Source organism: Micromys minutus, assembly GCF_963924665.1.
Source record: "Micromys minutus genome assembly, chromosome: 1".
In the NCBI taxonomy this organism is placed as follows: Eukaryota; Metazoa; Chordata; class Mammalia; order Rodentia; family Muridae; genus Micromys; species Micromys minutus.
The window spans coordinates 256,767,010-256,789,427 of NC_137969.1; the positions used below are offsets into that span (position 1 = coordinate 256,767,010).

The 22,418-nt window shown below is 37.0% G+C and overlaps 1 gene segment (V, D, J or C); it reads right to left on the reverse strand.

The window, feature by feature from the left end:
- Positions 1–21,559: 21,559 nt before the first annotated feature.
- LOC308418429 (Ig heavy chain V region 3-6-like) lies at positions 21,560–22,006 on the reverse strand. The segment is given in 1 exon: positions 21,560–22,006.
- Between the last annotated feature and the right edge of the window lie 412 nt (positions 22,007–22,418).

The following is a 22,418-nucleotide window of genomic DNA, read 5'->3' on the forward strand; positions in this document are numbered from 1 at the left end:
GAGACCATGCCTACACCACTGGATTATGCATATCATGAGAAATAATATAATTTCAGTGTTGGTCACACAACATGTGTTCATATTTACAGGCTATAGAACTATATATGGTTTACAATTTTTTGAATTACTATGTTAAGCACAAACTTTTTCTTCTATCTTTGGGTCTTTAGTAATATACAGTTGGTTTTCTGGAATTTAGCCATAGACAATAACCTAGACTACTAGACATAGCTCCTCAGTTTACCTATGTAGATCCCACATACACACATCTGCCCTTACCACATCCCATGCATCTAGATACACTTCACATAGTTACCGTGCTTTTCTTCTAATAAGGAATGATAAAATGAAGCTTTTCTGTTTCTGTAGATTCATATTGTCTTGCAGATCTGTCAGTTATGACACAAATTTTGAAACCTCTATAGTGAATAATATGTGTGTTTATCATTCCTCAATTTTATTTCCATATATTTATTTAAATTTTGTAATTGAATATTTTAAATTGTTTAATAAATAACTAAAAGTATTGCTTCATAATGGGCAGAGTCAGAATTACAAGGTCTCAGCTCTTTAAAGGATTACTGACAAATAATGGTTGTTGGAGAATGGAGTGCTGTTTTTCCTCAGTCGTATAGTTAATGGTATGTTGCCAATATTTTCATCCACTCATTCAGGAAATTCTAATTAAATCTATTGGGTTGTAAAAGAAAGAAGACAAATGACTGTACTGTTAACTTGGCACAAGCTAATGTCATCAGGAAAGAAGGAGCTTCACTTGAGGAAATTCCTTCATGAGATCCATATACAATTACTTTTCTCATTTAGTGATCAGTGCAGGGAGGACCTAACCCATTGTTGGTGGTACCATTGCAGAGCTGGCAGTCCTGTGTTATATAAAAAGTATGGTGACCAAGCCATATAGAGTTTGTCAGTAAGCCTCACCCTTAAATGTCACTGCATCAACTCTTGTTTACAGGATCTCCAGTCCTGCTTGATATTCTGTGCTGATTTCCTCCAATGATTGCAATGATCTGAAAGTGTAAGCCAAATGTGCCTTTTGGTCCTTTTGTTTTATCACAGCACTAGAAACCTTGTGTATATATGTCACAAATCGAAGACCAACTCATACATCTAGCCTTATTGAACATACAATCTGCTAGATTCTTGTATTGTTCATTCATTGATAGCAGTTTTTGCAGGATCTGAACTGTGAGCTGCAGTGGGGCTATCTTAAAGAGTGGTTTGTTTCCCTGTTGAGAATTCATTTAAATACAATGTAACATTTTATTTTCAAGTGCCTCTTAGAATTTAACATGGTCAAAAACATCTTTGCAGAAAATTGCTTCAGTTGTGGTAACAGGATATGTCTGCATCATGATCCACAGGAAGAAGTGTGTATCTTTATTGTCAATGAAAATCAAAGGCAGATTAACTTGGAAACCTAAATATATTGAAAATGAATTCCCTACAGACACAGCCAGAGCAGGAATCTGGGAATCTACAACAGAAACACACAGGAAGGACACTGTCGTGGACACATGGTAAGTTTTCTTAGCTCTAGAAAGCCTGGACTCTGAGCTTAGTGCACAGCTGTCAGAACTTGAATTTTCAAATTGAACAGAGAAACCAAAGGCACAACCAGGAAATACATTAATGGAAATAATTTGATTTTTTTTTAAATTGTATGACTTCTAAGCCTCATATGTGCAGTCCTCAAGATGAGAAAAGAGTGGACACCTCACAGTGCTTTGCTCTGACTGTGGCTGATTTCTCCTTCCTATTGTTTACCTCTCAAATGCTAATGCTCATTAATTAGGCCTGACCTGATGGTTAGTATAAGAAAAAAGTCTATCTGGGGGTCCAGAATTTCCCAGAACCTGAACCTGGTGACCACAGAAAATCTTTCTGGCATTCAGATTTACTTTCTGTCTTTTTTCAAATAAAAATATTAGGTGATATATTTGTTATAAAATATGTCACTAAAAACGGTGAACTCTAAACTTTATTTTTGAGACATAATCAACTTCTAGAGTGTATAGTTTTAAAGTTAAATATCCCCCCCGCACACTGAAACACATCAGATAGAGAGAGAAAGCCCAGATACAACAATCAAATATCAAGTATTTGACATCTACATCAGCGCTGAAATGCGATCCCTTTGTACTGCGCGCCCCCTGCTGCTCATTGGTATTTGAACTGGAGGTTTGTGTAGAGGTTCACAATGAAGATATCTCACCGTGTTTCTTATACAGTAATTCGTGGCAGTGTCCTCAGTTTTTAGGTTGTTAATTTGCAGGTAGACCATTCTTTGAGAATCATCTCTGGAGATGGTGAATCTGTCTTTCACCGAATCACTATAATATATTGCATAATTATTACTTTTACTTCGTACATGAGCAATCCATTCCAGACCCTTTCCTGGAGCCTGGCGGACCCAGCATATAGCATATGTATTGAATGTGAATCCAGAGGCAGCACATGAGAGTTTCAATGACCCTTTAGGCTGCACTAATCCTCCACCGGACTCCACAAGCTGCACCTCACAATGCACACCTGCAAACAAAGAGGGCCTGGTTAAGAGATTGTCACACAAGATGACTGTCACTCCTATGACTACTCAGGCACACAGTGTTGTTTCTTATCCATAATTACCTTGAAGAAAACCAATAACGAAAACCCACTTCACCCCCAACATCATGTGCAATGATGTATTGTGAGTGCTCAACACTGAATAGGGAAGCAGGGCTTGAGTTCTCTGCCTGAACCTCAGGGTCAGGGCTGGACTGTTTTTAACGATAGGGGAAGGGCCTATTTGCATATCTTTCTGCTATATCTTTGCTCTGCTGTGTGAGCCTTAAGGACAGCAATAAATGCTGCAAATGTCTGAGGAGAAATGAGTTTAAATTACCATGATTTCATTCATTATTATTCATCATGTGTTTGGAATAATATTTCTATAGCCTTAATTTATATTTGTCATTTTTAAACCTTAATTTATTTCTTAGAAGTTTACAAGCATTGTTATTTATTCTATATGTGTGAGTGTTTCAGATTTGTTAGACCTAGAGTGACAGAATATTGAAAGCAATGTTGTAGCTGCATGGAAATAAAAATGGGTCTTCTGGAAGACCAATCAGGACACTACCCACTTAACCATCTTCCCGAGCACAATTTTTATGAATTTTTACATATACTGTCTTCTTTCTATATTACTAGATATTATACAATAAAATCATTAAAGTACATAGAATAAAAATTACAATTTGATAATTTGATGTAAATTTAGGTGAAGATCAATGAATAATGAAATACCCATCAAATTAATGTAACAACACTGAGCTACATATTTGTGATGGTGGGAGGGAGTATCATGAATAAGGCCTCGATTTTTGTTTTCATTAATGAAAAATTAAAATGTTAAAATATATGGAATAAACATTAATACTATCAGAGTTTATTATTAGAGATATAATGAGCCAGTCTATCTCACTTATTGAGTTCCATTCTTCTAAAAGTATACCCTGAATGAAATCATATTTTTATATTACGTTTTCAGATTATTCTAAGCCTAGAATAAAAGCAGACCTTGAATCTGTGACCAATCTTTCTGGCCACTGAGTCAGTTGTCTCTGTTTACCCTGCATCATTCAGGTTGTTTTAATTAGCTCAAGGGCAGACTCCAAAATCCTAACTAGAGCAATGGCCTCATCCAGCTACATGCTTGTCTAGGCCTAGTGATCTCCAGGGCAAAAGGAAGATGTCTAAATAGTGAACCAATAATGTTCATTGTATAACATTTCTACAAAGAGCAGACATATTTTACTCAAGTTAAGACATAAACAAAATAACAATTCAGAAAGATTAAAATAATGCAAAACAACAAAACCCAAACATTAGAGATAGAGGGTCAGTGAGTATAGCAATTCATTCAACTTTACTAAACCTGTGTCAATCAGCTGTGCTGCCTTCAGGACTCTCACTCCTCCGATGGAATAGACTGTGATCACACAGAATTTGTTCTAACACACAAATTTGACCACAGAAACCTCATAAAAACACAAACCAAATCATTGTAATACATACAAAATTGGCATATAAACATGGGGTAGAGCCCAAACAAAGCAATATTAGAGAGTGTAGTGGAATAGATTGATATTTCTTGTATTCTAATTACTAAATACTGGTTTCTAAAAATGTGGTTGCCCCAAAGAGCAGATTGTCACACACTCAAAGTGATGCCATGGGAGCCTTCGCTTTCATAGAATTTACCAATGGGAATCCTGTCACAATGTAGTGAACATGAGATCTATTTGATATTTAGCTCATGACATTCATCATTTTAGGGAAATGCCTGCAGAAAGAACATGGAAAATTAATATTATGTCTAGAGAGAAATATTGCTAAATCAAATCGTGAAATTACCAAGTGCCACAGGTCTCCAATCATTTGTTAATAGTCACCCATTTATTATTTAAGTCAAGTGCTCTATAGAATGAGTTGTCCTCTGAGTACCCTGTGTGTGTCTGACTGTGAAAGAGGATGCTGTGTTCATATATTGGGACACAGAATTTAGTAAATATGGAATGAAAGATTTATATGTAATTTCGTACCCTACTACAATTAACATGCACATATATTAAGATTATTAATGAATTGTGTCAGATTGATTAATCATTATTTGATCAACTTACAGGTATTATACTAATGAAACTAGAATTTTTTAAAAATTATTTTATTGGATGATCTCTATATTTACGTTTGAAATGTTATATGCTCCCCTCACCCAATCCTTCATTGGGGTTGTCATATTAAGACCAATGTGTAGCTGCAAGCATTTCCAACTGTATCGGTATTTTTATTTGACAGTTTATTTATTTACATTTCAAATGTTATCTTCTTTCCTGGTTTTGCCCTCTCCCATCCTCCTTCCCCCTTTATCTATGAGCATGCTCTCCTTCCAACTAAAACACCCTTGCATAACCTTACACTGTGGAAACAATCCCTCATGGGAACAAGAGCTTTTCCTACTATTGATGCCAAGCAATGCCATCCATCTACATATGTAGTTGGATAAATCTGTCCCTTCTTTGGTTTTTTGGTTTAGTATGTGGGAATTATGGGCTTCTGGATTTTAATTATTTTTCCAGTGGGATTGCAAATCCCTTAAGGTCCTTCAGTCTTTTCTCTGACTTTTCCATTAGAGTGCCTGTGATCAATCTGATGGTTAGATACAAGAGTCTTACTCTTTTTTCAGTAAGGCTCTGACAAAGCCTCTCAAGGGACAAATATATCAGGCTTCTGTCAACAAAAACTATCCTCAACATTAAAAGAACTTCTGGGGAATCACCATCCCTTACATCAAACTATATTACAAAGCTATCATGATAAATTTTGCATGGTATTGGTGCAGAGGAAGGCAGTTAGATCATTGGAAGAGAATTGAAGACAAAGAAATGAACACATACACCTATGATCACTTGACCTTTGATGAAGGAGCTGAAAGCATTCATTGAAAATTATGACACACTTTCAATAAATGGTGCCAGTTCAACTAGATATCAGCATGTATAAGATTGCAAATCAATCCTTTAATATCTCCTTGTACAATTCTCAAATTTAAGTGTTTCAAGAACCTCCACATAAAACCATATGACTGTAAACCATTATTTTTGTATCCATTCATCTACTGAATGACATCAGGGTTCTTTCCAACTTCTGGCTATTATAAATATGGGTGCAATGAAAATTGTGGTGCATGTTTCTTTGTTGTATGTTGGAGCTCACTGGGGTATGTGGAATGACTGAGTTTTCCAGTAGTACTATGTCCAATATTCTGAGGAATTGCTAGACTGAATTCCAGAGTGGTTGTAACAGTTTACAACCCCACCAACAGTGGAGAAGTATTCCTCTTTCTATGCATCCTCACCATCATCTGCTTTCATTTGTATTTTTGATCTTAGCTACCTTGGTTGGTGTGAGATAGAAGCTCAAGGTTATTTTGATTTGCATTTCCATAATGGCTAATGATGTCAAGCACTTCCTTAGATACTTCTCAGCCATTCGATATTCCTCAATTGAGAACTTTTTGTTTAGCTCTGTACTCCACTTTTTATTAGGTTTTCTTGACAACCTGGTGTCTAACTTCTTGATTTCTTTGTAAACCTTGGATATTAGGCATTCATCTGATGTGGGTTTGGTAAAGACCTTTTCCCAATCTGTTGGCTGCCATTTTGTTTTCTTGACAATTTCCTTAGCCTTACAGAAATTTTGCAATATCATTAAGCCCCATTTATTGATATTTGAATTTAGTGCACACACAATTGTTTTTCCATTCAGGAAAATTTCTCCTGTGACTATGTGTTCTAAGGTTTTCTCTACTTTCTTGTCTAATATTTTCAGTGTACCTGATTTAATATGGAGAACTTTGATCCACTTGCACTTGAACTTTTTACAAGGAGATAAGAAAGGGACTATTTTTATTCATCAGCATGCTGAATGCCAGTTGGACAAACACCATTGGTTGAAGAGATTGTCCTTTTTCCATTGAATGATTTCAGCTCCTTTGTCAAATATAAAGTGACCATATATGTGAGGGCTCATTTCTGGATCTTCTATTCTATTTCATTGATCCACATGCCTATATCTGTACCAATACCATGCAGTTTTTAGGACAATTGCTTTGTAATATAACTTGAGGTCAGGAATGGTACTTCCCACAAATGTTTTCTTGTAGTTGAGGATGTATTTCAGTATTCTGGGTCTTTTTTATTACAGATAAAATTGCACATTGCTCTTTCTAACTCTATGGAGATTTGGGTTGGAATTTTGATGTAGATTGCATTGAATCTCTAGAATGCTTTTGGTCAGATGGCCATTTTTACAGTGTTGATCCTTCCAATCCATGTGCATGGGAGATCTTTCCATTTTCTGATATCTTCCTTGATTTACTTCTCTGGAGATCTGAAGCTTTTTCATACATGTCCTTCACTTGCTAAGTTAGAGTCACACCACAGTTTTTCATATTGTTTGTGACTATTGTGAATGCTATCTTTTCTTTAATTTTTTTCTCTGAACATTTAGGTTGCAAAGCTTTCATATAGATATAGATATAGATATAGATAGAGATAGATAGAGATAGAGATAGAGATAGATATAGATATAGATATAGATATAGATATAGATAGATGATATAGATATAGATATAGATAGATGATATAGATATAGATATAGATATAGATATAGATATAGATATAGATATAGATATAGATATAGATATAGATAGATATAGATCTAATTTTTTGCAGATATTTACTGGATCTTTTAGTTGGCAGTCTTCATTCACATCTACATCTATTATTCTTAGGTATGTTCTTCTCATTTTGCCCTAGATTTTCTGGATGTTTTGTGTTAAGATATTTTTTATTTTTAATTTTTACATTTTCTCTGACTGTTGTATGAATGCTTTCTATGTTATTCTCTATCCCTGAGATTCTCTCTTATATCTTTTGTATTCTATTTGTTAAAGTTTTGACTTCTTTTTTGGGTTTTCTATCTCCATGTTTGTCATGCTTGTGTTTTCTTCATTGTTTCCATTTTTGATTTTAGATCCTGGATAGTTTTGTTTAATTCTTTTTTTGGTTTGCTTATGTTTTCCTGTGCTTTTACTTGTTTTTCTGTGTTTTCCTGTATTTCTTGAAGGGAGTTATATGTGCCTTTTGAGTCCCTCTATCATCAGCATGGGGTATGATTAAATCCAAATCTTGCTTTTCTGGTGTATTGGGGGTATACACTGCTTGCTGTTTTGTGGGAGCTGGGTTCTGATGCTGCCAGGTTGTCTTTCTTTCTGTCACTTAGTTTCTTGCATGTGTTTCTTGCTATCGTATCTTTGATGTTAGTTTATCATGTGTTCTCTTAATGGAGCTTGACTTTCCTGTGAGTCTGTGAGACATGGGCACCTAAGGGAGATTGGTTCTCGATGTGGGCAGTGTATGCATTTAGATTTTACTGGGCCTGTTCTAGCTCTGGGTGCAGATGGAGGCGTGAAGGGCACAGACCCATGCATTAGGGTGATACTTGCACTTTGAGAGATCCTGGAGAACTCATCTCAGAAAATCACTCAAGAGAGAATGCTTATTCACCTGTGGGCTCAGTAGTCCAGCACTCCTGCATCTCCCGAGGATACTAAATTATCTGCAGTCTGTCTGCAAGTCCTGATGTCAGAGTGCCTGGTTTAGCTTTTGCACTGGGCTGAGCAGGAGGCCAGATAAGTCTGATCCCAGACTGCAGTGTGATCCCTGTACACTGATAGTTCCTGGAGGACTCACCCTAGGTAATCAGTGAATAGAGAGAGTGGGCTCACATGTGGGATCAGTAGTGAGAGAAATTTTAACTTCACAGCTAGGTATGCAGTTCTCTGTGGCAGGTCGATAGTTCTCTTGATTTTATAGGAGCTCATTTTTCATGCAGAATGAGTGAGTTCTTTCTGCACCTGTGCTTGGTCTTTTGTCCCATATACATATTTAAGTATGGAGATGTGTGTGTATAAGTATGTAGTTGTGATTGTGTGTCTGTATGTGTGTGTATGTGTGTGTGCGTGTGTGTGTGTGTGTGTGTGTGTGTGTGTGTGTGTGTGTGTGTCAGTGTAAGAATATAATTGTTGGAAGGTGAGCAAACTGGGCCCAACTTGTCTGTGTGGAAATGTACAAATATTCTTTTGTGAATCTTATGAACTTATATGAGTTTATGCATATTTGCACATGTAAATATTTTTTTTTCTGCAAGTGTTTTTCTCCTCTTTTGGTTTAATAGAAGTTTACTGCTCCAAACTTCCCCCTTGCCAGAAAAGCAAGAAACATAAAGTCTACCAGATCTTGCTGAAATAGTAAAAAGGCTATTTACTTAATACTTTGCTGTTTTCAGATGGTGTACTCAGTGGGAGAAACTGCACTTTCTTGCCTCAGAGGAACACAGAAGGCAGCACAGCTACAGTCGCACAGCAACTTAGACTTAGAGAGTAAACTTCTTATTATGCAGCAACCCTAAGTATCTCATAAGACATAGTCTTACCCCTATATCTTGTAAGACCAAGTCTTAACCTCCCAAGATGCTCTTTTCCTCAGCTGCCTCAAGAAGAATGGGCAAGTAATAGGAAACCTCACACTGGGTCTGACTTCCAGCAGCTTTGTCCCTATGAATTTCTTTATTAATTTAATATCCCATCTTGTATCCCCCCTCCTTGTATACAGTACCTCCTTTTTTTCCCTCTGACCTGGTGAGGGTCCCATTTGATATCACTCAACCCTGGTCATCAATTGTTTGCAGGGTTAGGAGTATCCTCTCCCACTCTACCAGACTCAGGATCCCAGTTAGAGAAATGCAGTCCACAGAGAACAAATTTAATGACAATACCAGCTCCAGTGGTTGGGCGACTCATATGAACACAGCTACACATCTGCTAAATATGCGATAAAGGATTTGGTTCAGCCCATGCATTCTCTTTGGTCGGTGGCTCAATCTCCAAGAGTCCCTGTAATTATGGAGTGATTCTCATGACAGATCTCTCATATGCAGAGCTTTCAACTGCTTTGTTCTTTTAATTTTCTCTAATCAAAGTTGTCATTAATTATGCATTTTTATTAATACAGACCTATGTGAGCACTAAGCTCATTTTTTTTTCAGTTCTTATGGTTCAGTCAGGTCCTGGATCTGCTGTAGCATTTCAGTTACTTATCTGATCTTTTTCAGTGCTGTGAATAGTTACTGTGTAAATATTTATACACTGTGTGTTATACAATGTAGGGTGAGTGATTTACCTTCTAAACATTGGTTTTCTGTCCCAAGTATAGCCTGATGAAGACAAGAAATAACCTATTGTTTCTTGTCATTACCTTTTTAGAAATAGAAACTCCTGGATCCAACTGACACCAAGGAGGAATCTAGCTTTGAGAGGAACATCACCATAATATTGGCACAACTTAATTTTGCTGAAGCATAAATCATTATGTGCAGGTAAACTAGAGCCATTTCTGTCTTGAGTGGAACTCTGTTAACAATGAAGTTACAGAGATGTTATTTCTAAAAGCAAACTGTGCAATTTCAGTTTAAACCATGACAAATCTATTTTCAGGGAGACCTCGGGAACAGTAGATGGCACAGTGAGGCCAATAATAACCACTGTGATGAGGTGGGTGTGGAGTGGATTCTGTGTCCTATGTGATTTTCTCTCTTTAGTGTATTAACTGATCTGCCCTGCTATGATTGGCATTTGATGCCTCCCTGATCAAACCCTGCAAAGATTTTTTGCTGGCCAGTCCTCAGATTTATGTTTACTTGTTTTTATTTGTATTTTATAATTTTTAATACAAGTGATACAATTTATTCAAGTAACTGATTTCCCCAACTGAACTATTTCCAGATTTTCCTACAACTATTCACGTTAATTCTTTTCTAAAAAAGAAAAGAAAAAAAAAATTGAAAACAAGGCACACACACACAAACACACACATATACACACAAACACACACACACACAACCCCCCCCACAGAGAGAGAAAGATAGGGTGAGAGAGATAGAGAGAGATAAACCAGTAAAATCACAACTCTGGAGCCATGATACATAGGGAAAAGGTGAATGAGACAAAGTGAAATTAATAAGGAAATATTAGAAAAACAGTCTGTGAAAATACAATTGAGGTCATCTTTTTGTCTATAAACTGCCAAGCATTTCTTCCATGATGAACTGTGCTTAAGAGTCCCTGTGAGATTCCAATGGAGAAAACTAATTACTCATTTATCTGCAAATGTCAATCAGGATTCCTGTTGGTTATTGCTGACAGCCTGTGTCAATTTTCTTCTCCCAACTTGGGATTTATCCGGTTTCAGTTGGTTAGGGCTCTGTGCCCACAGCCACAGTATCTGTGACTCTGTATGTGCATCAGTCCGGTTATATCTGAAATACGCTCTTTTCTTAGAGTCATGCAACTGCTCTGACTCTTATAATTGCTCAATTTTAAAATGTTTTACTCTCAAATTTTAATCTCTACATTACTATGTTATCAGTGTAAATGCCTTATACTGTAATGACCCAATTCTAGTCCCTAGGCTTCTACGATTAAATACACCAAACAAAATATTCAAATCTTGGAAAACTTATGAATGAGAACATGAAGCACAGTTCCATACAGACACTTGTAGATCAAATTAATGTTTTTTCCCCTGAGTAACAGTCATATATATATATATATGACTATATTTTTATTTGTGGCATATTGGAAATCTACTCTGATTCCTCCCTTTATATGCTGAGGAAAGACCATAAATTAAATGTCATTATTAATATGAATATACAAGTATTTCTATAGTAAAACATAGAATCATTTGTGTACATGTTTGAGAGGGTTATTTTTGGGAAACTACATAATTTTAACTGTTGTTTTTGGTCAGTTTTCATAGAAAAGTCTTCAACCCATTGAAATTAGGTTACAGACCAACTTTAGAAATGGTATAGGCCTTAGTAAACCTCATTCATATTGCTGTCAAACTGCTTCATGGAATAGGATTTGGTCCTGAACTTCCTACTCACTTACCCATGAGCCTTTTCAGGCTTTCCTCTCTAGTTCTTCTGCTTCTGGACTAGGTTCTTATCTAAGAAGTGCCCTGCTCATGAATATGCATCTTACCTGTGTCTGTGGCAATAAAAAAAGGGATGTCCACACCCTGAAAAAAAACCAATTATCACTGTCTCCTCTACAGTCCTTTACACACTGACTCTAACCACGGAATGTTGCTGGGTCTTTCTCTTCTTCCTGTCAGTAACTGCAGGTAAGCATCTCAACATTTTCACATCTGAAGAGGAGACAGGGCATGAGGTGAAAATGACATCCACCCTGCCTTTCTCTACATAGGTGTCCATGACCAGGTTCTGCTTCAACAGCCTGGAGCTGTTCTTCAGAGTCCTGGAGCTTCAGTGAAGGTATCCTGCAAGGCTTCTTGTTACACTTTAACCAGCTACTGGATAAATTGGGTAAAGCAGAGTCCTGGACAGGTCACTGAGTAGATTGGTCATATTTATCCTGGACATGGTTTTGCTCACTGTAATAAGAAGTTCAAGAGCAAGGCCACACTGACTGTAGACATATCCACCAGCACAGCCTACATGCAACCCAGCAGCTTGACATCCAAGAACTCTGCAGTCTATTACTGTGTAAGACACAGTGTTGTAATCACATCCTGAGTGTGTCAGAAAACATGGAGGAGCAGAAATCTGCCCTGAGACTGAGATGACAGAAATACTAAACTTTAGTCTTACTCAGAAATAGTAATTTTAAATGTCCATTGTTGGCCTCTTCCTCACAGTCCTATAGAGCCTTTGTCAAGTTTGTAAAATGGACATATATGGATAAAGTAAAGGTATTTGTATAAACCTAAAGTTCTTCATACCTTGTGAATCCCTTCACCAGTAAAAACCTCCGTTTACATTGTTCTTATGCAACAAAACAGTAAAAAGGAAAACATATGGTTATATATGATTAAAATATCACTGGATCATCAGTGATCAGAGATTTTTTTTTTAATTGTTGGGAATAATGTATAATTTGAATTTGACATATAAAATGCAAATCACCAACATGCTGGCAAACAAACACTCCTTCAGAGTCTTAATTAGTGATCTCTAGTGTGTTGTTGCATCTTCTTGCATGATCTGTGGGAATTTCCAGACTTTCAGCATGTGAGAAGAAACAGGTTTAGGCTGGGAGAAGATTAAGGTGCTGTTTGTGTGGTGACATTTATAATCAGAATATATTGCAGAAATAAATGTCCTTTATTAGGAGTAGAAAAGAGAACATTAAAAATTTAATAAGTAAACAAATTTTTGATAATATCTCTTTTGTGTACATATGCTCAAGTACCCATACTTTTGGTCCTGTGTCTTTGTTTAAATTCTTCAAAGTGTAATCATAAGCCCGGTCTGGAATCATTTGAAGATAAAGGATATGTCATATGCATTATTATAAGGTTTAGTAAAATACATAAGTAAAACATTTTGGTTTTAACCTCTCTCAGTCCCCTTTTTCTCTTCTTATCTCTCCCTATCTCCTGGACTTTCTTGCAGTGAAAGTTTCCATGGTTATCTCTTATTTCACAGAGTAGTTTCTACTAGGATGTCTTTAGTTTCTTGAGTGCCTCTCTGCAGGTGTCATAGAAGGAAACACACAATGTCAAGACGTAATAATGAGGATGTGCTGAAGATTGACTTTATTAGTCTGGATTGGACTTTGGGAAGTCTAAGAACAGGCAGTTTATTGTATGTATATTTCAACACCATCATTTTTGGGAAAGGGTCACCAGGCAACAGCAATTACCATAAAAATTTCAGATCACATTGAACAATATAGCTTAAGGTATGACTATATAGATCCAATTTTGTGAATTTCTGTGACAATGAGATCAGGGCTGTTTCTTTGTTTTTCTTTTTGCTAAAGTCGAGATTCTAATGTGTTCTCCTAGCAACAGTACATATGTCAGCAGGACATATAATTTATGTGACACTTCCCATAAGGATGGATAATATTCTAATGATGGAAGAGTCTGGGGCCATCATTCAGGATAATTAGGGTGTGATTTGTCCATAATTCCCCAGATTATTCTGCAGATCACTAGGTTATTAAGAATCTCGACCCATAGCTTTCTGCAGAGTGCAGGTATTTGGTTTTATCTTCTTCCCCAAGGAGCCATCCCTGTGTGACTCTAATTTCTGGTTCTTTTAGTGCTTCTCTCTGAATACAAAGCCTTTATGTATTTTACAATCTTTATGTCAATGACATCAATAATATTGATAATATTTTTTGCCATGTTTCAGTGAAAGATAGAAACATCTTAATAAATTAGTTCTGTAGGACCTGAGGGACAGTGCAGAGAGTGGATTTTTCCTGACTATCTCTGTAGAACTTGTGTTTTTTTAGTTACCGCATTTAAAGATTAGAAACCATCTTATATTTTACTAAGGCCTTATTTTGAAGTACTTAAAATTGAAGCATATTGTTTATGTTAGTTCACAAAAATTATGTCATTCTCCTGTAGTTGCAACAGAAACATAAATGACAATTATTTGAAGGTCACCTTAGTAATCATGAAGACAGTTAATATTGGAAAATTAGAAATATCTTATAATTCCAGCCAAGTAAGTGTAAGACCTTTAGGACAAAATCATCTAGAAAAAAATTAAGAAGTTATCACAAGATGTAAATATCTGCCATTCTTCTGGACTAATAAGGTTAACACAGTAAAAATAATCTTCCTATAAAAGGAAAAAAAGAAGAAATGCATCTTAAACAAATGTACTGGTCTAAGTAAATGTATATATACATCATGAACAGATTACCAATAACACCAGGGCCAAAAGCCACAATCAATAAATGGAACTTAGTGAAGCTGAGAATGTTCTGTAGAGCAAAGAACACTATCAATAGGATAAACCTGTAGCTTAGGGAATGGTAAAATATATTTAACAACTCTACATGTAACAGAAGGATGATATATTTGTTTACTAGATGTAAACAAAAAATCCATTTAAAATTGGGTTGTAGGTCTAAATACAATTCATATTTTTAAATGCTGCTAATCCTGGATCCAATTTATTTATGATTTCCACACATTTGAAATGTACCTTTTAACCCTAATGCCTATGAATGTATTTAATAGGGATTCTGAAGAGAGGAAGACAGACACTTCTGAAAAACCTGTCAGATTTTAACTAGCAACCAGCAGAATAAAAGACTTTTCCCTCAGGTAACATACTGGCCTAGGTCCCAAGACACACACATGTCACACACTCCCAAATCCCAGCAAACCTTCTGCAGGGTCCAAATTCATGATAATATGTTTTCTATGCTCTAAAGATAAGTGACAATAATTAGGTAGAATACATTGTGATTTAACATCTATGAAGTAATGAAGAAAATCCCAAATGCTACCAGTATCTTCTGTGAACTGTGCCTTTTTCAAGGATGTACAGTTTCTGACAGAACTGGTTAAACAAACAATATTTCTCCACTCTTATACTTGTCACAAATAGAGGGCAGTACAGGATGAAAGCACTGGCTATTAACTAAGCAGTAACCAGAATAATGTGAGCCAAGAAACTGACAGATGAGTAAAGACAATGAAAGATCAAGCTCTTCTGTATGACAATAGTCTTTGCAATGGACAGCATTCAGAAGACTCTGTTACACTCATATGACACTGCTACACTTTACAAGAAATCTACAGTATCTGAACATATTTGTTTGTGTGTGTTTATGTGTATAAAAGAAAATAAGTTTGACCAGGCTCACATAGGAAGTAATCTCTGGGATAATGCACAGAGCAATACAAAGACAGAAACATCAAAGCTTTGGGCTTTTTATGTGTCCTACATCCAAACACCAAAGAAAATGTTCCCTGGATAAAGGAGCAGAGTCATAAAACTTCATGTTAGACAAATGGCCTTTCTCAGTCTTGGTCCTTTTATATAGCATTATAAGTAATTTTGAGGACTCTGGTCTTTAGTTAGCTACTCTTTATGGGGATGAGAGCTGTAAGAGCTGTATTCCTTTGTGGGCACAGTGCATCCTAACATAAATTGGTTCTTCTTGATTTTAAAACATAAGTACACCATCAAAGTAGCACCCAGTGAGAGAAGGCAAATATCCTCTGGCTCCACAATACCTCCATTAAAACGACAAAGGGTTGTAAACTGGTACAACCACTCTAAAAATGAGCCTGGCAGTTCTTCAGAAAAAGTACTGAAGGCACTAAAGAGGTTGTCATCCCCACAGTAAGAAGAGTATCAGTCCACCAGATCTTCTAGAGCTCCCAGAGACTAAATGCCCAACCAAACAGTACACATGTAGGGACCCATGGTTCCAGCTACATATGTAGCAAAGAATGACCTTATTAGGCATCAAAGAGAGGAGAGGTCCTCAGCCTGGTGAAGGCTCAGTACTCGAGTGTAGGGAAATACCAGGTTTGGGAGATAAAATTAAGTGGGTGGGTGGGGAAACATTCATATATAGGCAGTGGGAGGAGTAATTGGATAGAGAGATTTCAGAGGGGAAACCAGGAAAAGGGATAAGATTTTTAAGATGTCAGAAAATGAGTTGTGTGTTTAGATCTATAAAATTGTAGGATGTTTGCTGTCTCTACCAAAGATCTCAGAGCTAAGATTTCACTGCTATGTAGGCCTCAGCTTCTACATTAGAAAATTAAAAATAATTGCAATGATCACATTCAGTACAGAGATGCTCATGTGGAAGCTGCCAATTACTAAACCAGCACTCTCAAATGGAGGATTGGTTTAGAAGTTCTCATGGATAATCTCAAAAATTTCAGGCTATTTCTGAGAACATTGGATGCTCTCCACCAACTTATTGCAACAACATATTTTTTTAATTTAACTGGATATATTATTTATTACATTTAAATGTTGTCCCCTTTTCCAGTTTTCCCAACCCCAGAATCACCCCATCCACCCTGACACTGTGAGAATACTCCCATTCACTCCTACTCCCTCCTACCTTCCCGCCCTGTCATTCCCTGTACTCAAAATTGAGCCTGCACAGGACCAATGGCCTCTCCTCCTGTAAATGCCAAATATGACCATCCTCTGCTACATTTGCAGCTGCAACTAAGGGTCCATCCATGATAACACCACATTGTTAAATAAAATGCCTCTCCATATTTCAGTGAATGCTAGAATTTGACTGTGGAGAGCAGGTGTGGTGGCAGTCTCAAGATAATGATTGGGATTCCAGCCTGGTATTATGAATAGCACCTGACATTCTCCTGCCCCTGAGATTAGCCACTCCCACCATGCAAGCTTCTCATGTGCACCCATGACTTGAGATCAAGACAATAGGACCATGCTTAGAGTCCGGAAAAATGAAAAAGAGAGTCGAAAAGGAGAACAAAAAGAGAAACCAAAAGAGAAACTAGAGAGAGACAGAAAGAGAGACAGAGAGGGGACACAAAGATTTGCATGAGCATGCTGTAAGGTTCCCGAATAAACTGTTTTGAGAAGAACACTGTACTGTCCCTCCTTTTCTGCTGGTCAGAGAAGGCAGTGACATTTGAAACTCTGTCCAAATGAAAGCTCAAATACTCCTATTGGTGTTCATAGAACTCTATGTATTTTGTATGTTATCAAAGTTGTAAATTAGTAATCACTGAGCTATAACCTGGGTACATACAATACTTACTTTCCTATGGGTTATGTTGGTGCAGCAGAGACACAAATGATATTGTGTTAATCATTAATTTGTTGATGAAATTTACGACCTGTAACACAGAAGTCATGGCTGATGGATGGAGATTTATTCCCTAAGGAATAAAGATTTCAAGAGACAAATCGCTGGATGAATAGGCAAGACTTCTGGGTCAGAATGTGGAAGAAGGGAGGCAAATGAAACGAGAATTCTTTTGGGGTAGCATAGAGCATATAGGTACAATGTAGGTAGCCTGAGGCTGTTGGTTTATGTGGTGGATCCCCCAGGATCAGCCACTGGAGGATTTTTAACATAGATTAGTTTACAAAATTAGGATGCTTGATTCTGTGCCCAGTAATCACCTGTTGATTCTAAACTAAGATTTTGAGGTATTTTTTTTTTTACACATAATAACTTAACTGGGTTCCAGAAAAAGGAAAGGCTGCAGAGTGTGGTGAGCAAGAGTGCATCTCAGCCAGCCATGGGAATTGGGAAGCATGGGGCTGGTGTGGCAGCTGCCAGCACTTGAACTTATGCGGATGGCTGGAGAGAGCAACTTCAGACCTCTGGGGAGATAAATCTAGCTAGAGATGCATTTGTTTATAAGTTGCCAAGAATCTGAAATTGGATAGAGTATATTTTTTATTGGAAAAACAAATGTTAGTGCTCTTTTTTTATCAGATTTATTTATTCATTATATACACTGTAGCTTTCTTCAGACACAGCAGAAGAGGGGATCAGATCTCAATACAGATGGTCTTGAATTACAATGTGGTTCCTGCAATTTGAACTCAGGACCTCTGGAGGAGCAGTCAGTGCTCTTCACCACTGAGCCATCTCTCCAGACGAAGCTATGATTCTAATGAAGCATTATATTAAATATATAATTTTATTACATAGCCATAAACACATTTACATGTCTATGTCAATCCACCATTATTGGAACTATTTCTAGCAACAGATTGGAAGCAAGAGGGAAAAGTGAACAATTTATGGAGAGTGTGAGATATTAGCACATTAGGTTTGTCGTCATCAAGCCATCCCATCAGGACTGAGAGATCATTGGTCAAATGGAATTATTGTAAGAACCATTTTATATGTATGACTCCAAATAAACAGCCCCATCCAGAAACAATAGTGCTGATTTATGTAAGAACTTGCATAGACTGTGGGAACAAGCTTGGGGATTATATAGACTCAAGCCAGTGAGACTCTCTGCAGAGAAGGGGAAGTGGACATGTGTTCCCATCATTAGCCAATAATCTATCTGCAACTCATATTCACTTGCAAAAATCATTTAGTCATTTTCAATGCAGGCTGATTCTCTTCACACACACTTAAATGTTGGCCTTATGTCCAGGAGATGGATAAACAAAACTAACATGATGGTGTATTTTCAGAGTGTTTGTCTTATATGATTTGTTTAGACAGTTTTTATCATATAAGTATTTCTTTGAATGTTTGGTGTTCTTTTGAGAGAGAGAGAGAGGGAGAGACAGAGAGGGAGGGTGGGGGAGAGGGAAGAGGGGAAGAAAGAGAGGGAGGGATGAATGGAGAGAGAGAGAGAGAGAGAGAGAGAGAGAGAGAGAGAGAGAGAGAGAGAGAGAGAGAGAGAGAGAGAGAGCTGATAATAAATGGGATTGGTAGTAAAAGAAAAAAAAACTTAGGAGAAGTTGGGAGAGAGAAAAGGTGTGATTTGAGCCTATTGTTTAAAACATACTTTTCAATATTAAAGATAAATTAAAGAAACCAACTGTGAAAATTGCTCCAAATTATTCATTATATTTGGTCAATGATCAAATGACCATAGGTTAATGTGTTCATTTCTGGGTCTTCCAATGGTCTACCTTCCTGTTCCTGTACCAATATAATTCATTACAATTTTTCTGTAATAGAGCTTCAGGTCAAGTATGGTGATTTTCCTGGATGTTTTATTTAATTATTTATTATTGTTGAGAATGGTTTTTGCTATCCTGGGTTTTTTTTTTTTTTATCATTATTCCAAATGGACTTACAAATTGCTCTTTCTAACTCTATAAAGAACTGAGTTGAAATTTTGATGGGGATTGCGTTGGATTTGTAGATTGCTTTTGGCAAGATGGCCATTGTGACTATATTAATCCTTCCAAATAATGAGCTTAGGAGAACTTTCTACCTTCTGAGATCTTCCTTAATTTCTTTCTTCATAGACTTTAAATTTGTTTTATACAGATATTTCACTTGCTTGTTTAGAGTAACACCAAGATATTTTATATTATTCAGGGCTATTGTGAAGGGCATAATGCTTCAAATTTCTTTTTCATTCTGCTCATATGAGTACATAGAAAGTACTGATTTGTTTGAGTTAATTTTATATCCAGATACTTTGCTGAAGTTGTTTATCACATTTAAGAGTTCTCTGGTGGAATTTATGGGGTCACTTAAGTATACTGTCATTGGGCCCCTTAACACCTGGAAAAACCAAGATCCAGGGACACAGGCATAGTGACAATGAGGTTTGAGTAAGCAAAACACAGAGAGGGCTAGGCAGAGCATGTAGATAATGCAGTTCTCTGGTTCAACAAAGCTGAACCTCTGGAGTAGGATATCAGGATCCCCACCCAAAATGTCCTGGCTGAAAGTCTAGACACACAGGAACCCAGTAAGGCACAGACCCTTGTCAGTGTGCGTCAGAGTTTGCCCAGGTAAAGCAGTGTTTCAAGTTCAACTCTATAGACCCTCTTACACCTGGACCAGAGGGGAGCCTGACACATAGGCCCAGAGAGAGCACATCAGGAGTCCTGAAAGAGCAGAAAGTAACATGTTATCAGAAAAAGGGTCTGTTCTGGCCTAGAAAAAGAGCCAAATCCCTACCAGTATTACTCAGGACCTGTGGGCATAGGGATGAGTTATCAGAACAGCCTCACAAGAGCTCCCGCATCTGAGCCCACAAAGAGAGAGCTGAGTCTTTGCTACCAGAATTCACTGCTTGCCCAACAACAACTGAACACTCAGAAGTGGTTTTGTTCCTGAACCCCCAAGCCCTCAGGACCACAGGTGAAATGGGTACCAATCACCAACAACAAAACCACGTATAGGTATAGTTACAGACAGCAAGATGGCAAGAGGAAAAAAAAAAAAAAAAAAAAAAACAATGTAAGCAGTGGAAACCAAGACAAGCTGGCAGCATCAGAACCAAGATCTCCCATCACAGCAAACAGCAGAATTTCAAATACTCCAGAAAAAGAAATCTCAGACCGAAATCATACCTCAAGATGATGATATAAATCTTGGAGAAGAGCTTGAAAAACTCACTTAAACAAGTACAACAATAAACAGAAGCTTTTAAAGAAGAAACATGAAAAATATTCAAAGAAATCGAAGAACTTACACAATGGAGTAATACTCAGCTATCAGAAACAATGATTGTATGAAATTCTTAAGAAAATGGATGCATCTAGAGAATATCTTTCTGAGTGAGATAACTCAGTCACAAAAGAAAAGACATGATATGCAGTCACTGATAATTGGATACTTACACCAGAAATCTCTGAACACCCCAGAAACAACTTACAGATTATATGAAGTTCAATAAAATGAAGAAAAGAAAATGAAAAAACTATTATGCTTAATCTTTACACACCAAAAATTTTTGACCAATTCCTGGTTACATCTTGTTTTACATTTACTTTTGCTCATTGTAACTAGTAAGATCTTAATGCATACTATCATATCTTTAAAAAAAAGAAAAAAAAAACAAGTACTGACAAAAATGTATTCATATACTTTTATAAAAAAATACTTAAAATCTGTACATTTATCTTTGTTTTCTAAAGTAAATTTGTTCAATTAAAGAAAAGAAAATAAATAGGGCTGCTAAAAATAAAAAAATATGAAATGAATTTGTGGAGAGCACCAATAGACTTCAGAAAACCCTGAATTATTTGGAAGTATCTATGCACACACTTTAATTAATGATTTAATTAGAACATAGTTTTCCTGTAATTCCCATCTTTACATTCAACCGTTTAATGAAGGTGAACATTTCAATAATTGGGAATATCTGCTTGTTGGAATTTGAAGCCTAAGACTGAAAAGAAACATAGCTCTAAACTACTTGGTATAGGCACCAAACACCTTGCAGCTTTATCAAACAAAAAACAACAGAAACATTTATGAACATCTAGGATGAATAACAGGAATAAAAAAGATCTTAACCTAAGAACAAACAGGAAACCACAGGGGCCATCAGGAAAAATGTGGCCATTACCTCATATAATATAATAGGAACAGAGCAGAGAACCAGCCTGAAGTACTGTACAGCTGAAAACTGGGGCTGTGTCAATGTGTGACCCGAGCACAGTAGTAGGTTGCAGTATCTGCAGTGTCCACATTGCTGATCTGGAGGAATGCTTGATTGTTGGAGGTGTCTTTGGAGACTTTGAGCCGGTTCTTCAGGGATGGGTTGTAGTACTTACCATGATCCCACCAAATGTTTGCCAGCCACTCCAGACTGTTTACTGAAGTCTGATGGATCCAGCAACATCTCCACCAGAAGTGCTCAGTGAAAACCCAGAGAAAGTGCAAGTCAGACTGAGGGTCTGAGAGGGCTGCAATATCCCAGGGCCAGACTCTTTCAGAGTAACCTGGGACAGGACATCTGTGGAGAAAAAAAAGAAGAAGGTAAGGTTGGAACATGTGAGGATTAAAAAATTCATCCCTTAGGAAGCCTTGGCACTCAAATGCAGGGACAATCAGCAGCAGGAATGAGCAAGAAAGGCTGTTCATGGCTGCACACCAGTGAGTACACAGGCACAGCTTCGACTTTTCAATCCAAGGTTGGGTGGATCCAGAAGACATTTGCATTTCCTCACCAAGTGCTGACTCTGATGGTTTACTTAAGTTTTAGGACTCAAGAGGTATCAGTCTATGATGGAAGATTCAGAAGTCCTCATGAGAGTTCATTTTGCTTTTCATACAAAGTAGGTAACGCACAAGACCAGGTTCCCCAGTACACAAAACTTCTGCTGAGTTAAGGTGCAGTAGGGTTTAGAGTGACCCTATCCCTAGAATGAAAGGTCCTGACACTCTTCACTCATCTGGGAATCATTTCTCTGATTTATTGAGGACAGATGAAGAGCTCAAAGGGGAGATTTTACTCTTATCTTGATGACACTGTTTCTAGGGACTATGTGAGTCT